Source organism: Callorhinus ursinus, unplaced genomic scaffold (assembly GCF_003265705.2).
Source record: "Callorhinus ursinus isolate GAN/ISIS: 27379988/994484 unplaced genomic scaffold, GSC_fseal_2.0 scaffold9, whole genome shotgun sequence".
Classification (NCBI taxonomy): domain Eukaryota; kingdom Metazoa; phylum Chordata; class Mammalia; order Carnivora; family Otariidae; genus Callorhinus; species Callorhinus ursinus.
The window spans coordinates 28,047,368-28,064,295 of NW_027397071.1; the positions used below are offsets into that span (position 1 = coordinate 28,047,368).

The following is a 16,928-nucleotide window of genomic DNA, read 5'->3' on the forward strand; positions in this document are numbered from 1 at the left end:
TGCTTCATCTCATAGCCTTTTCTAGTGATGAGCACTATAGGCAATGAAAATGTTTGGGACCATTTGTTTGAGAATACTGGTCTTTTGTAAAACCAGTTGCCCTCAGATAGAACCTATTGAACTTATAGGAGCTTTGTGGTCACCTCTTTTTAGGAAAGCAATTATCCATGAGCTACATGAATCAATCAATTACTTAACTATTGACTGAGCAATCCTGGCACCAGGCTACAAGCTGGACAAGTGGCCAGACAGAGACCTCCATCAGTAGGGCGTTTGCATCTTCATGAGGAGGTGCAAGTGAATGACTATTTATCTAAGGAGACCTGTCAAAACAGTATGGAGTGATTCTGGTCTTTTCTGTCCAACGTATCATTTGATGCAAAGAGGGAAGATTTGACTTCAATTTGATTAGAGGAATTTGGGCTTTGCCTTCTATGTCCATAAGACAGGATTACCTGTAAGGAAAAGTTCACAGAACTTAGGAAATTAGGACTCTCACTGTGGCTGCTAAAGGAAAGGTTGTAACCTTAATATTAAGCTGTATCCAGAAAAAAATATATACATATAACCAATTTAAAGACTTCACAGTTTTACATGTTATAATGTTATAGTATCCTTTTATACTCTTCTTAGGGGATCTTGGTTTACAACTCTTGACAAAGAATGCTCATTCAGTAGAGCCCCTCAGGGCTAAATATAAGATAATGTTGCTGACAGAACAAGATTCCCCAAATTTCTGTGTCTTGTGAGACCATGATGACAGAGTGTTTAAAGCCTACTTTATATATTCCCTCCAAATCCCGAACTCCTTTGACTTGCCAACCCACATTGCTATCTGATTGCTATGATTCCCTGATATATGAAATCATGGTGGAATTTCCTTGGAATTATATATCTTAAGCCATGATAGCATTCAATGACTTCCAGATGCGTTAACAATGATGGTCCACTGCGTAAGGAATTACCACAGATTATCTCCCCTTTGATTTGTCACAGTTTTGTATGGAGTTTATTACCAGTAGAAATATTAACCTCGCCTTCTACAGCAGCCTGTTTCTGAGATCTTTAGACAGTATTACCCAAAAAGAGTTTATGTGTTTTTTTTTTTTTTTTACTAACATAGGAATGGTCAGTGACATCTGCCAAGCTCCCAGAAAAAGGAAGGGCCATGGTCCTGCTGATGTGCCTTCTGTCCTAGGCATAGAACGAATACCCAGTGTTCCAGAGACTGCTCATTCTTCACCCGAGCACAATGGAAAAGGTAAGAGAAGTGGTCATGTACTGTCAACAATGCAGCGAGCAGGCCAGAGAGGAATCCTGCCTGCCATCTCTACGTTGGCCTTCTTGCTGCTGCCATGCATATGATCTCGGATTCTGTACCACAGACCTATACAAAACTAATTGTTCATGTGATTTCCTTTCTGTGCCACTGCAGATGTCCCTTTCTGTAACAATTTAATTAACACTTTAAAATAATGATGCATTAATTAATGCCAAATTACAATGAAAATCCTGGAGAATTACACTTTATATCAACATTAATGCAAAATGAGTTCCTCCTGGATAATTTTTCTTACAATGAATACAAAAAGAGATAATACTAATTAGGCCATCAATTTAAATTTACCATAATTTCAGTCCGTGTCATTTATCTGTTCCCCAGCACAAAACAATACCCGTCTACCATACGTTTGTATGGTAATAGGGATGTCTGCATAGCAACCAGACCTGGGTCATTTTTAGGGGATTGTGAAATAGGCTTGAATTTTGAATTTGTCTGTCAGTTGTTTAAAACAGGGTGTGTTTGTGTGTGTGTGCACATAGTGCATGTGTGTGTGAATGTGAGAGAGAGAGGGAGGAGTCCAACACTTAAGTAAAATAAAATGCTCTGACTTAAATAAAGTTACATGCTCAGTCTTATAATATGCATGGCATAAGTCATCAGGCTTCGTCTGTCCAGTTGCATATAATTCAGTTTATTTTCCACTCTCAGGGTCATGACCCAGGAGTTAGAAGAATTGTAGTATCTCCAGGGTCATTTGTTCATGGCAAACCTAAATCACATCTTCCCATATTTGAAAGTGACATGATATGCACCTGTTACATTTCATTTTCATTGCTTCTAATAAGGAGATGCTCCTTTCAGTATCAGGAGGAGAGAGGGCTCAGAAGGTTAATTTTACAATGCTTACTGAAGAAAGAAACGTGACAGTATTTCCTCAATTGCAACTACTTTCTTAAGTGATGCTTCGCATGTGCCTTTCATGTTGAGACACCCTTGGTATCTAGATCATACAAGATCTGTCAAACATTTTGTTTCTCAGCCTGACTAAATATTTTCATAAAATCCTAAGTATTTTATTCTTCCGGAAGTCTTTTGATGGTAAGAGAGTATGTTGGGGCAGATTCCTTCAGGGCTTCATCTTAAATTTATTTTTGGAAAGGAATTTCTACCCATCCCATTTTGACATGGGATTCTCACCTCTCATATTTAGGAATACTGACATGTACTTTGCCAAAGTTTAATTTAATAAAATTATAAAAATTTAATAAAATGGCCAATTATGGTGTAGCAGTGGATATGGAAATTTACTAACAAAACAAATCATCTTCCAACTTAAGAATCTCTAATTTCAGAAGGGATAACATCAGAATGTGATCAAAGTTCTTATACCTCTGGGGTATTTTCCTGGATATGTTCCTTACTCCTCTTAGCAATTTGTGTTCTTACTTTGCCCCTCTTAAAGATCCTTTCCCCCCCTGTATTGAATGACAAGAAAAAATTGGCTCTTTATAGTTTAGTTTTCCCATGTTCTAAATCAGCAATGGAAATTTCTGCTTGCCCAGGTGTTCTCAAAGAAAATAGGCAATGGGCCTAAATGAAGTCTGGCAGAAAGAAATTAATTTTTAAAAATCAATAAGCTCTGCCTTTGTTTTTATTCTGCTTTAGGGGAATACATATCAGTGACATTTACCTTGGACTATGTCTCTGTGCCCAAATAACCAGAGCATGTCAGAGCAGACTGGGGCATGGGTGATCCATTCCACTTCATAAACCTGGTTGACTGCCAGGTAGTAGATGATGAAGACAGTTGAAAACTTGACCTCTCAGGGCTACTTGGCATCATATAGTCATTCTTCAACCATGTGTATCTACCAGAGGCATAAAATCATATAATTCAACATGGGTTCCCAGGCTGCTCCTGTCGAGTTTTTCATAAAGATGGAAGAATCAGTACGCTTTTCATCATATATGTCATTAATTATATGCTTGAAATTTCTTAAGTCTAGAAATTAAACATCACGTATTCATACCTCAGCCTAGTACCTCAAGTCATGTTTGTGCGTTTGCTTGCCTCTTTCGGTACTGCCCTCCTGCTCTCTCCCTACACCATTCCATTATCAGGAAGTACTAGTAAAAGCCTATGCAAGCTTAGGAGCTCCTGAGATGGAACTGCTTTACAAAGGTATGGGTTGTGCCATGTTGAAGGCCGATGAATGTTTTCATGGCTGTTCTTTGATTTTTTATTTCTTTTAAAGATTTTATTTATTTTGAGAGGGAAAGAAAGAGAACATGAGCGGAGGCAGAGGGAGAGAGAGAATCTCAAGCAGACTCCCCACTGAGTTTGGAGCCCAAAGCTGGGCTCAATCCCAGGACCCTGAGGTCATGACCCCAGCTGAAGTCAGAGCTTAACTGACTGAGCCATCCAGATACCCCTGTGGCTGTTCTTATAACTACTTGGCTGTTCTTTTAGCTATTTGGGTTATTTCTCACGGTTGACATAATTTAATCTTTCTAGTTTCAGGTTTGTTTTGAAATAACTGAATGGTGAAGGTGATGCCTCTCAAATACTGGATTACATTAGGTTAGAAATAATGACTTCGGAAAGAAAAAAATGAGCCTCTTTATTGAATAATCTTCCTGATTTTTCTCCATGCACCAAAACAGAATCAGCAGGAACCATGAGATCCTAGTGATTAAGTCTCAACCTAACCTGATGGGTAGGAACCTGTTTACCCTTATGCTATGGTACCTTGTTCCTCGACTCTGGAATTAGGTAGGGATTCAAATCCCAGCTCCCCATTGGACTGGCTACTTACCCTCCCTGAGCTGCAGTTTTCTCATCTATGAAGTGGAGATGGTAATACAAATAGCTTTGAAGACTGAAAGAATGTGCTTAAAGTGTTTTGCACAACTCGTTCAGGTCCTGCTGGTCATTTGAAGACTCGTTCATTGGTCCTGCAAATATTGACTGATTACCTAACATGGTGCCAGTCACAAGCCTCTGGCAATAAAAAGATAATTAAAGTAGAATGTCTATCCAAAAGAACTTTACAGTTTAGAGGTACATACAGGCACAAAAATAAATAATTAAAATATACTGTGCTGTAATAGAGGTATGAACAAAATACTCAACGAGGGACTGACCCTGGGGACTTGGGGGAGGGGTCAACAGAAGAGGTGATATTTGAGTTGGAGCCCAGCAAAGAAGAGAGAAACAGAGGCAGATATAGGGAAGAGGTGGGTTCCTCATGTGACAAGCTATCTCATGTGGTTGGATAGGATATACACAGGTTCATAACAGCCTGTTTGTGAGGGAAAAAAAGGTTGTTCAATAAGATTGGATGTGAATTACCAAAACTGTATGTTTTTCTATTTATAACTCTGGGCAGTTTGGGAAACATATCAAAGCCTTCAATTTTTAAGTATGCTATACCACAGCGTTTGTCCCTATTTCTAGGGATTTATCTGAAGGGAATTGGTATGAATATGAATAAATATTTTGATATGAGCCTTTGGTTCGTACCCAAATGGCAAACCAGAAGGTCTTTAGATCTCCCTGCCTCAACTCAATCCTAGAGACATTATCAATAAATGTGAAACAGACTTTAGGAATACACAATGCCACAAAACTGTGAGGAAATCAATGAAACCACGGTAGACAGTTGTGTGTGTGGTAGTGGTTGTGTGTGGTAGTGGCTGGACACAGTGAAGGGTTTTTCAGTGTGTGGTACTGGCTGGACACAGTGAAGGGTGAGTGGTACTGGCTGGACACAGTGAAGGGTGAGTGGTACTGGCTGGACACAGTGAAGGGTGAGTGGTACTGGCTGGACACAGTGAAGGGTGAGTGACTCTAACTGGAGACACAGCATATAACTGAGTGTGGCAGTAAACAGATATATGCACAAACAGAAGGTTTAATTTTTGTTCTTAATCTTTTCTCCCACTGTCTTGCTCAGATTTCTCCACAGCAACATTGCATGGAAGAAAACAGTAATGTTTTGAAGTATTAAAAGGAAAGATTTAATTACAAAGATTAAATCATATAAATGACCAAGAAACAGGCTACTGTATTGTCCAACTTCTTAGCAGGACGCAGACCAAACTGGACAACATATATCTTCTGAAAGTAAATTTTTAGAATATATGGTTGACTAATTTGAAATAAGTGTGATTAAAAATGCTTATGTAATTTAGAAGTAGAACCAGGAATGAGTTAAAAGACCAGATTGAGAAACTCTTCTGGAAGGCCACAGAAAAGAATGAAGAGGTAGCACATAGAAAAGCTAAAAGTTATACAGTGTAGAAATAGAAGTCCCATTGTCTGGGTACAAGAAATCTTAGAAGAGAAAAAGAAAACTAGGATGAAATATTTAAAGAAATAATGGGGAAAAACGTGTCAGGATTTTTGAAAAAAATGAAAGACCTTAGAATGGGAAGGGCTTATAGAGAAACAACCAAGAGGAGTAAGGAGAACCCCATACAGGGAATATCAAAAACAAAAAGGAAATTCTGCTACCTTCCAGATAGGAACAGCAGTTCACCTAAAAGGAAAGAAGAATGAAATCAATATCAGCTTTCTCCACAGCAACATTGCATGGAAGAAAACACTAAAGTGATGTTTTAAAGTATTAAAAGAAAAGATTTAATTACAGTGATGTTTACTGTGGCATTGCTTGTAATAATGAAGTATTAAAATATTAGAAGTGACCTGAATGTCCATACAATGGCACACCACGCAGCCACTTAAAAATTATGTTGCAGAAAAATGTTTAAGAACATAAAAAGGTATTTGCAATTAAAAAATGGCTCCGTGAATAAAATAGATCATACACACGTATACAGTGATTCCATTTTTGTTTAAGTTGAAAGACTGAAAGAATGTATGCAGAAATTTTAGTTTTGTTTTGGTTTGTTTTTAATTCCGGCATAGTTAACATACAGTGTTATATTAGTTTCAGGTGTATATTACAATGATTCAACAATTCCATACATCACTTGGTGCTCATCATGACAAATGCACTCCTTAATGACAAATGCATTTCCCCACCTCGCTCTCCTCCGGTAACCGTCAGTTTGTTCTCTGTAGTTAAGAGTCTGGGTTTTTGGGGTTTGTCTTTTTTTCCCATGTTCCCTGGGATCGTAACCTGAGCTGAGGGCAGATGCCCAACTGACTGAGCCACCCAGGTGTTCCTGTTATTTTATTTTTAGTGTCTAGAAATGCAATGGATTTCTGGATATTGATTTTGTATCATGCAACCTTACTTAATTCATTTATCAATTCTAGTAGTCTTTTGGTGGAGTTGTTAGGGTTTTCTATATTTAATGTCATGTCATCTGCAAATAGAGTTTTGCTTCTTCCTCACCAGTTTGGATGCCTTTTATTTCTTTTTCTTGTCTGATTGTTGTGGCTAGGACATCCAGTGCTATATTGAATAAAAATGGTGAGAGTGGACCTCCTTGTGTTGTTCCTGACCTTAGGGGGAAAGCTCTCGGGTTTTTTCCTCATTGAGTATGATATTAGCTATGGGTTTTTCATATATGGCCTTTATTATGTTGAGGTATGTTCCCTCTAAACTTACTTTGTTGAGGGTTTTTATTATGAATGTATATTGTACTTTGTCAAATGTTTTTTCTTCATCTACTGAAATGATCATATGGTTTTTATCCTTTCTCTTGTTGATGTGATGTATCATGATGATTGATTTGTGAATATCGAACCACCACTGCATCCCAGGAATAAATCCCACTTGATTGTAGTGAATGATTTTTTTAATGTGTTGTATGTGGTTTGCCAATATTTTGTCGAAGATTTTTGCATCTATGTTCATCAGAGATATTGGCCTGTAGTTTTCTTTTTTGGTAGTGTCTTTAACTGTTGTTAGGATAATGCTGGCCTCAGAAATGAATTTGGAAGCTTTCTTTCCTCTTTTATTTTTTGGAGTGATTTGAGAAGAATAGGTATTAATTCTTCTTTAAATATTTGGTAGAATTTACCTGTGAAGCCATCTGGTCCTGTACTTTTATTTCTTGGGAGTTTTTTGATTACTCTTTCAATTTCATTGCTAGTAATCAGTCTGTTCAAATTTTCTATTTCTTTCTGTTTCAGTTTTGGTAGGTTATGTTTCTAGGAATTTATCCATTTCTTCTAGGTCATTCAATTTGTTGGCATGTAATTTTTCATAATCTCTTATAATCCTTTGAATTTCTATGTTGTTAGTTGTTATTTTTCCTTTCTCTTTTTGTTTGTTTGAGTCCTCTCTCTCTCTCTCTCTTTAGCCAGAGTCTGGCTAAGGGTTTATCAATTTTGTTGATCTTTTCAAAGAACCACCTCCTGGTTTCATTGACCTCTTCTTTTGTTTTCTTAGTTTCTATTTTATTTATTTCTGTTGTAATATTTATTAGTTCCTTCTACTGGTTTTGGGGTTTTTTCTTCTTCTTTTTCTAACTCCTTTAGTTGTGGGGCTAGGTTGTTTATTAGAGATTTTTCTTGCTTCTTGAGGGAGGCCTGTATTACTATAAACTTCCCTGTAGGACAGCTTTTGCTGCATCCCAAAGGTTTTGGACCATTGCATTTTCATTTTCATTTGTCCCCATGTATTTTTTTATTTCCTCTTTGATTTCCTGGTTGACCCATTCATTGTTTAGTAGCATGTTATTTAACTTCTGTGTATTTGTGTTCTTTCCAGATTTTTTCTTGTGGTTGATTTCTTGTTTCAGAACATTGTGGTCAATAAAGGTGCATGGTATGACTTCAGTTTTTGAATTTGTTGAGACTTGTTTTGTGGCCTAACATGTGATCTCTTTTCTGGAGAATGTTCCATGTGCACTTGAAAAGAATGTGTATTCTGCTGTTTTAGGATGGAATGTTCTGAATATGTCTGTTAGATTCAGCTGGTCCAATGTGTCATTCAAAGCCACTGTTTCCTTGTTGGTTTTCTGTTTGGATGTAAGTGGGGTTTTAAAGTCCCCTACTATTATTGTATTACTATTGATTATTTCCTTTGTGTTTATTATTAGCTGCTTTATGTATTTGGGTTCTCCTATGTTGGGTGCATGAATATTTACAAACATATCTTCTTGAATTGTATAGCAGGATTATATAACATCCTTCTTTGTCTCTTATTACAGCCTGTGCTTTAAAGTCTATTTTGTCTGATCTAAGTATTTTTACCTTGGCTTTCCCTTCACTTCCATTTGCATGATACTGCCTTCACTTTCAATCTGTATGTGTCTTTAGATCTGAAATAAATCTCTTCTAAGCACCATATAGACATGGGTCTTGCATTTTTATCCATTCTGTAACCCTGTGTCTTTTGATTGGAGCATTTAGTCCATTTACATTTAAAGTATTTATTGATAGGGTATGTATTTATGGTCATTTTGTTACTTGTTTTATGGTGGTTTTTGTAGTTCTTCTTGGTTCCTTTCTTCTTTTGCTTTCTTCTCTCCTAGTTTGCTAGCTTTTGTTAGTGATATACTTGGATCCCTTTCTTTTTATTTTTTTGCATATCTATTACTGGTTTTGATTTGTGGTTAACATTAGGTTTATATATAATGTCTTATGCATATAGCAGTCTATATTAAGTTGATGGTTACTTAAGTTTGAACCCATTCCTTGTGTGTCCCCCCCCCCCATTTTAGGAATATGGTGTCATACTTTCCATCCTTTTCTTTTGGGAGTCCCTTGACTGATTTTTATAGATACACTAATTTTTACTGCTTTTGTGTTTCCTACTTTCTTACTCTTGCTTATGGTCTTCCTTTTCCACTCAAGGAGTCCCCTTTAACATTTCTTATAGGGCTGGTTTAATGGTGATGAATTCCTTTAACTTTTGTTTGTCTGAGAAACTCTTTATCTCTCTTTCTATTCTGAATGATAGCCTTGCCAGATAGAGTATTCTTTGTTGCAAGTCTTTTCTTTCAGCACTTTGGCTATATCATGCCACACTCCCTCTGGCCTGTAAATTTTCTGCTAAAAAAATCAGCTGATAGCCTTATGGGGTCTTTTGTATGTAACTGTTTTCTCTTGATGTTTTAAAAATTCTCTCTTTATCACTATCTTTTGCCATTTTAATTACTGTATGTCTTGGTATTAACCTCCTTGGGTTGATTTTGTTGGGGGATCTCTATACCTCCTAGATCTGGATATCTGTTTCCTCCCCCAGATTCATGAAGTTTTCAGCTGTTATTTCTTCAAATAAGTTTTTCTGCCCACTTTTCTGTCTCTTCTCCTTTTGGAATCTGTATAATGCAAATGTTATTATGCTTGATGTGTCATTGAGTTCCTTATTTTCATTTTTTATTATTATTATTTTTCTGGTGTTCAGCTTGATTGCTTTCCATTACTCTGTCCCTGGGGTGCTTGATGTGAGGGTCTGTTTTTTCATCTCTTCAGGCCTACAACATCCCTCGCTCCCATGGTGAGTCACAAGGGTCCATTTAGTTCCTGACTGTGTCTCTGCCCTTCCTACCCTCTTCAATGTGACCACTTCTCTACATTTAGCTGTGAAGAATCTGTTCTGCCAGTCTTCAGTCCTTATCTGGGTTATTTACACTGGCGTAGGTATTATCTAGTTGTGTCTGTGGGAGAAGGTGAGCTTAGGATCTTCTTACTCTGCCATCTCCCCTGGAAGTCAGAAATTTTATTTTTTATCTCAGACAGTTAGATAGGACAAGAGATAATATTATTTCCTTTTTGCTTTTTTAATCATATACTTTTTTTTTTCTGATGTGCTTTTACTACTTTAAGAGGGAAAAATGGTGCTTAACTATTGATTTAACTTTGATAGAACTCTAAGACTAAATACTAATTGAAAGCAAATTTAGACAGACTTTAGACACTTAGAAGGTGCTGCAACAGTCCTGGTGAGACATGACAAGGCTTGAGTTAAGTAAGACAGTGGAAGGGGATGGATTCAGCAGACTATTGGATTGACACTCAGGAAAAATGAACAGGAATTGGTTAGTAATTAGATAGGGGACATGTCAAGGATGACTCTGAAGTTTCTAGCTTCTCTGATATTTTACTTACCAGCTCCTAAATTTAGGTCTGAAAGAACTATTATATATGCCCTTCCAAAGAAATGTTGTGATACAAAAGGCAGATATTTATACTATGTTTCCAGCAGCTCCTCTATGAAAGCACTTTTGAAGCTGATTTGTATGTACACGTATATTGTGAGCCACAGATATCTTATTTTCAAGAAAAACATGTTCCACAAACTCTTTCCCCACCTGTGTCATTAAGCAAAAGCAATTGCTTTATTCACCACTAACCTCTGTCTGAGTTCTTTTGAATGCAGGTTCAAAGGCACATTCCATGAATATATCTTTTTCCCCATGTGTGTTGAAACCTGCTGGCAAATATTTCATACGCCTATGGAAAAATGGACCAAGTAAATGAATAGACAACTTATAATAGAAGCAAAACAAATGACAAGTATCCATAAGAAAAAATGTCCAATTACCCAAGCAATGAAAATTAAACCTAGCTTCAAAATGGCAAAAATAATCTCCTAAAACATCTCTTAAAAAGATAATGCACAGTGGTTGCAAGATGTTGGTGAGATAAACATTACCTTACATGGTTAGTACACTATCTGGAAGAATTCATCACTACATGAGAGAATTAGGGATATAGTTAAAGATTAATTAATTAATGTTTAAAATGAACAACAGCAAGATAATAGCTAAATAAATTGTGTATCTCCTAAAAGCACATTTTCCAAAAAAATGTTTAATGACATAGGATAATACTCATACTACATAAGTAACAAACTGTATATGCCATAGAATTTTTATTTTTAAAGAATTCATTTATGCATTAAAAAAGGGAGATGGAAAAAATAATCTGAAATATCAGCATTGATCATCTCCTAATGGTGGTATTATTGGTAATTTTTAGTATCACTCTTCTTCCTTTTTAAGTTTCTAAAATTAAGCATGAGGATTTTAAAGTCAGAGGCAATTATTAAAAACAATCTATTTCTAATATAATTTCAATGATGTTGAACATTCTTTTAAATTCACCTGCTATTTTTTCTTTGTATTAGTAGTATATACATAAATAGATAACAGGCACAGATATCAAAAGCTGTTCAGTAATTTAGGAAAATTACCACATGGCTATAGACATGTTTATTTAAGTACAGTGTTGTCTGGGAATTGCTCATCATTTAGTCAGCATTTACTGAACAGCATAAATTCGTAGCATATCAGAGATGGAAGGGACTGAGAAATAATATAGTCTAAACCCTCATTTTGCAAGCGGGCTTTGTGAAAATTTACTTTCATTGTGAGACACTGGGAAGCCATTGAAGGCTTTCAAATGTAATAGTGGGATAATTAGATAATTTGGGTAATAATGTGGACAGTTGACTGGCAAGGTAATCGTTGAGGGACAGGATATCCAGATAGAAGGCCACTGTAATAATGCACTGAGGAAGTAATAAACCCTGAATCGGGAAAGTAGATGTGGGGCTGGAGAGCCAGATGAGTTTGGGAATCTATTTAGGAAGTAGAATTAACGTGTTAGAGTCAGATTAATTATGTTGAAAAGGAGAGAAAAGAGTTAAATGTAACTGAGTTTTTCTAGGTTAGGTAACTAAGAAGGTGATGCCATAGCCAGAGATAAGCAATCAAATGCTTATCCACAACGTCACCACACACTGGGCTTTTAATAAATATCAACTCATTGACTAATTAGGCTACACTTATGTCTTCTTTAAAGGAACCTGAGTATGGATTAATAGGTATTTACTTTTAGCTTCAAGTAGTTTTGAGAAATGTTAAGAGGAGACCTATAAATCAGGCACAGGACATGTGCACTGAAATTTAAAGGTGTGTTAATAAAACTTATGCCAGTCTGTTCTGTGCCACTTTCATCTAGCCCATCATTTTCATGGCAACAACACCCAAAGCATCTACTAGAGAAATAAGACTATTTTCAAGTTTTCTACTTTATATCAATTAGAAACTAATTTGAAATGTTTTAGTGTAAAGGTGGAAGATATTTCTGGTCTAGTCACCAGTTTTAATTAGTTGTTTTTAAACCAATATATTTTCTTCCTTTCTTTGGGCTCCATATGTTCTTCTCCACTGAGGTGTGGATTTATACCCTCACAGAGACACAGTAAACAGGCATATTCATAGAGTGTGCTTTCTTGCAGGCACATCCTATTGACAGCACCATGCATGTTAGAATGATCTTAGGAAAAGAAAATTAAAAAGTCAGGTGTTTAAGAGTGCATTATTCCGTTTTACTGAAGTTGGTATGGATTCAACTAATTCAGCATTAGAGCAATCTCAAAAGTGTTAGACTCCAGCCATCCACCAAGTGCTTCTACCACATCCTTACCAGGTGGTCAAGTCCTTGTTTGAATATCCTACAAAAGGGCTATTTGCTCTGTAAATATATTGTAAAAGCTTGTCTTTTAGCAAGTTGAAATTTGTCTCCTTGTAGCTTAATATTGATTGATCCTAATGCAATGAAGCCAAGTCCCCATTTTGTATACCAGTTCTTTAACTGCTCAGGCCCATCTCAGTATTTTCTTCATTCCATTCACTTGCTCATAATGTGCTTTCATCTCTTCATTATCCTGATTGCTCTATTCTGAACATGCACTCGTTTTGTCCATGTTCCCTATTTTTTTTAAAGAAATTTACTTTTGGAATTCTGAAAATAAAAGCCTAACAATTTCTAAATTTGATAAATGACTATTTAGAACACATTTTTAAGAAAAGCCTTCTTGTTGATCTCCCTGGCTCTAGTGTGTTTCTGTTTAATTCAGTTTCCAATCAGCCACAGGATTGACTAAATCGCATTTCCTACTGCGTGGGTTAAGGTCCTTAGATAAGCAACGGCAAATAGAATTACAAGTGCAAGAGAATTATTAGGGCTGTTTCCTGTGTGTCTGTAAAGCTGAAGTGGAGGGCGCTGGAGAAGGTGGTGAGAGCCTTCAAACTGAGAGGAAGGCCTGACATCAGTGAAAGGAGAGGGGGAACACAAGGGGAGTGACTAGGAGAAGTCTTAGGCTGCCTGCTGTAAAAAGGAGACAAAACAAGCAGAATACCTGCAGTGTAGTAAAAGTCATGCTAATCTCAGGTTTCTGCTTTCATAAAACAAAATGACAAAATATTCTGGAATAATATCTACAGTGTTCTAGGGCAAAAAACCCCCAACAACCTATTTGAACTAAGAATTAGCCAAAGACATATGTATTATTCAGGATCCACTTAGGAAAACAAAAGTTCACTGTAGATACATCCAACAGAGAGAATTTTGTATAAAGAACTGTTGATGAGTATTGGAAAGGCTGGAATAGCAAACAGGAGAAGGAGAGAGGGTTAGAGGAGCAAAGATACCAAAAGGGTGAGACTGAGAGATTGGAAGCCGGAGTCAACAGCCTGTCCCTCCTGCTGCCTGTTGGAGATGCTGTTGCACTTGGCTGAAGGAGGGCTGCCAAAGGAGGGCTACCTGGACCAAGGCTGAAACCAAGAAAAAGAGGTTACCTGTGCCCAGCCTGCTTGAGTCTAGAATGAACCCATTCCTGCTGTTACTGTAGCTACTGAGGGCAGTTGCCAATGGCGGCCAGTGTTGGAGCCAGAGGAAGAAGCTTGCCTTTCCTGCTGTCTTATCTCCTACTAGTATCTTCTATTAGTAGAACTCATCCGGAAGACATCTGGCTTTAGACTGAGAAATGTAGCTTGAGGACTTCTAGCCTTCTTTAATACACAGAGAAACACAGAAGGGTGGGGAGGGGGCTGTGGGCAAATAGGCAAATGATTGGCATAGTAGTATGCCAGCACACATTGAGTCAATAATGAACGCAAGAATATGGAAGTTAAAGTGTAAGGCGGAAGTGAAACCTTAAACTACATGAAAATTTCTACTTTTGTTGTATTAGAAAGTTTCTTCCTATAATTTCTTTTTTTTTTAAATAATGGGATTGTTTTGAGCTTTAGCATACGAATTTCTATATATTTAAAAAAAAAAGAGCAGATATCTTTTAAAGAATTTTGCCTATGGTGTACAAAGGATGCAAATTACACACACACACACACACACACACAAATTTTATCCTTAATACCCTTATTGCCCTCATCAATAATTGCTTTGCTTTGTCTAAACTGTCCTTCCATATAAGCAGAAACATAAATCAGTATTTCCATAGGAGGTCCTAGTCACTGGGGCTAGGTAAGAGGATGGAAGGGAGTTAATCATGGGTGGCAAAGCTGGTAGATCTTAGAAGATCTATCAAAGGAATAGCAGGTTCCTCGGTGGCCTGAGTAACATCCCCTTGGTCTTACCTCTGATCGCAGCCATAGTTGTGACAGACAGTTCCTTGAGCCTTCCACCCACCTCATGCTGACAGTGACTTGCTCAAATGACGACCTGGCATTTCCATGTCTTTCACTTTCTGCCTGGGCTTCTCTAATTTTACAGAAGCTCGTAGGAGCAACCAGCCTGTGAAACTGAGAGATGTCAAGGAGTTAATGCCCCCAAGGGCATCTCCTGGTCAGTGGGAAACAGGGCTGATATATAGATAATTCTGGTCTATCCTCTGTAATGCTACCGTGAGCTATTTTCTATGTTCCTCTGAAAATTCTGTTCAGAACTGAGCTCCATCTGTCCTTCATGGGGTGGGGAGGTAGGTGGGAGCAAACATGCACTCTTGTACTGTTGGGGTTTTTTTTTTTTTTTTTTTTCCTCCCTCATCTCTCATTCCTACTCTCTGAGATTCCCTCATAAATAAACTACCTACCTACACATAGCTCATTATTTCAGATTTGGCTTTCCAAGGAAACCCAAGATAAGTTACAGGGCAATTCATAATCGATATCCAGGTAAGCACCATTTTGAGGAATCTTGGCAAAAAAGAAATGCCTAATTAGACATTAAATATAAAACAAAAGGCATTGGTAGATTTGGAATAGGATAGAGAAAATGGTACCTGACAGAACCTTTCCAGGTTGCCTGACATCTTTCATATCAGAAGCAAGACAGCTGCTACTGGGCTTCAGAAAACTGCTATTTTCTTCCTTGTGCTTTCTTACTACTCCTTCTCCACCTATAAAAGTCCTGAGTATTCTGTAACTAAAAGCAATAACACACACACTCCATCTATCTATAAACATATGTAATATATATGTGCACACTATATATAGCCTATATATATATATATATATATATATATATATAGTGTATACATACACATATGTGTGTATATTCTTTATCCTAGGCTACTTTCACATTTAATATTTCTCCTAGTGGATTTCAATACACTATTTCAACTTCTTAGCCTCACTTCTTTTTCTCCATGGTGGCTGTCCTCTGATTCATGTAATTCTATGACTTTGGTTGATTTTTCAATTACCAGTAAGTTTTTTTTGTAACTGTCTTTTCTTTCCTGAACTCTAAATTTGAGAAATTGTCTAAGTTATCAAAAGCACTCTTTTAAACAATTTTTATGAGCTATAATTTCTTAGACTTTGCAAACACTTGAGATTTGTTTCTGTTACTTTTGTGTATAAAAGGTGTCTTATTAGTGCAATCTTAGGATCATAAAACATTTTTTAAACTATATTGCTTTTTTTAAAAAAGGTAGCATTTGTTGCAGAGAAGAAACTGAGACCAACTTGGTTTTATTTGCTTTGTTGAATATATACTTGGCTCCTTCCTGATCCATACACTACTACCATTATCTCTCAATCCTAGGCTGGATGTTTTTCAAAAAATTAATTAAAAATTAGATAATTCATTCCATTAATAAATATTGTATATATACTATCTATTGAATAGGATTTTGGGTGGTGAGAGATATAGCAGTGAATAAAACATTTAAAAATTCCAGCTTTCCTGGAGCATACCTTCTAATAAAGTGGAAAAAAAAGCAATATAAGATATATAAACATATATTACATAATATAATGTAAATGCTGAGGATACACTTATTAAATATCTTACCAGGATATTTCTAAGTGTAAGTCTCCTCTCCTTGATCTTCCTTTACTGTCACTTTTCATTTTAACTCTAATGTCTTTTATAAACTCTAGAAACTCTAATCCATTATATTCTCTCTCTAATTCTAAATTTCTGTTCACCTTTTCTTCATGTTACAAGTAGTTTTGAAGAATGTCCTTTGAGTTGCTTATTTTATTTTCTTCAGTATCAATTAGTGAATTCCAGATTCAAATGGTGATTTAATTTGTTAATATTCATTTTCATATCACCTTAAAGTCATCTTTTTAAATAAGAGAATTTCATTCATTAATTCATCCATCCATCCATCCATCCCTCCCTCCCTCCATTCATCTATCCATCCCTCCAGCCATCCATTCCTCCCTTCCTTCATCCATCCTTCCATCCATCCATTCCGCCCTCATCCATCCATCCATCCATTCAAAAGATACTTAAATTTATTTTGCGTCAGCTGCAAGAGAATGTGAAGATGAAAATACTCAGAGCCATGTGCTCTTACAGTGACAATAGAAAGCAAAAAAATAATTAAAGCAATTTTCCTTTTCTTTGATGGTCTAAGTGTAGTCATGGGAAGAATTGACACTTCTGTACTGCATATTTCTTTTTCATGGGTTACCTGTTGACATTTTATGTTTACTTAACTTTGAACAAAAAGATTTCTAT

General features: G+C 36.6%; 1 long non-coding RNA gene across 6 annotated transcripts in view; it reads left to right on the forward strand.

The window, feature by feature from the left end:
• LOC141373358 (uncharacterized) overlaps nt 1–16,928 on the forward strand; it is a 205,126-nt gene that overhangs the window by 114,714 nt on the left and 73,484 nt on the right. For all 6 annotated transcript variants that reach the window (XR_012379260.1, XR_012379258.1, XR_012379257.1 and 3 more), the window contains one exon: nt 1,124–1,261. This is a non-coding gene — a long non-coding RNA (uncharacterized lncRNA). The remainder of the gene's footprint in view (nt 1–1,123; nt 1,262–16,928) is intronic.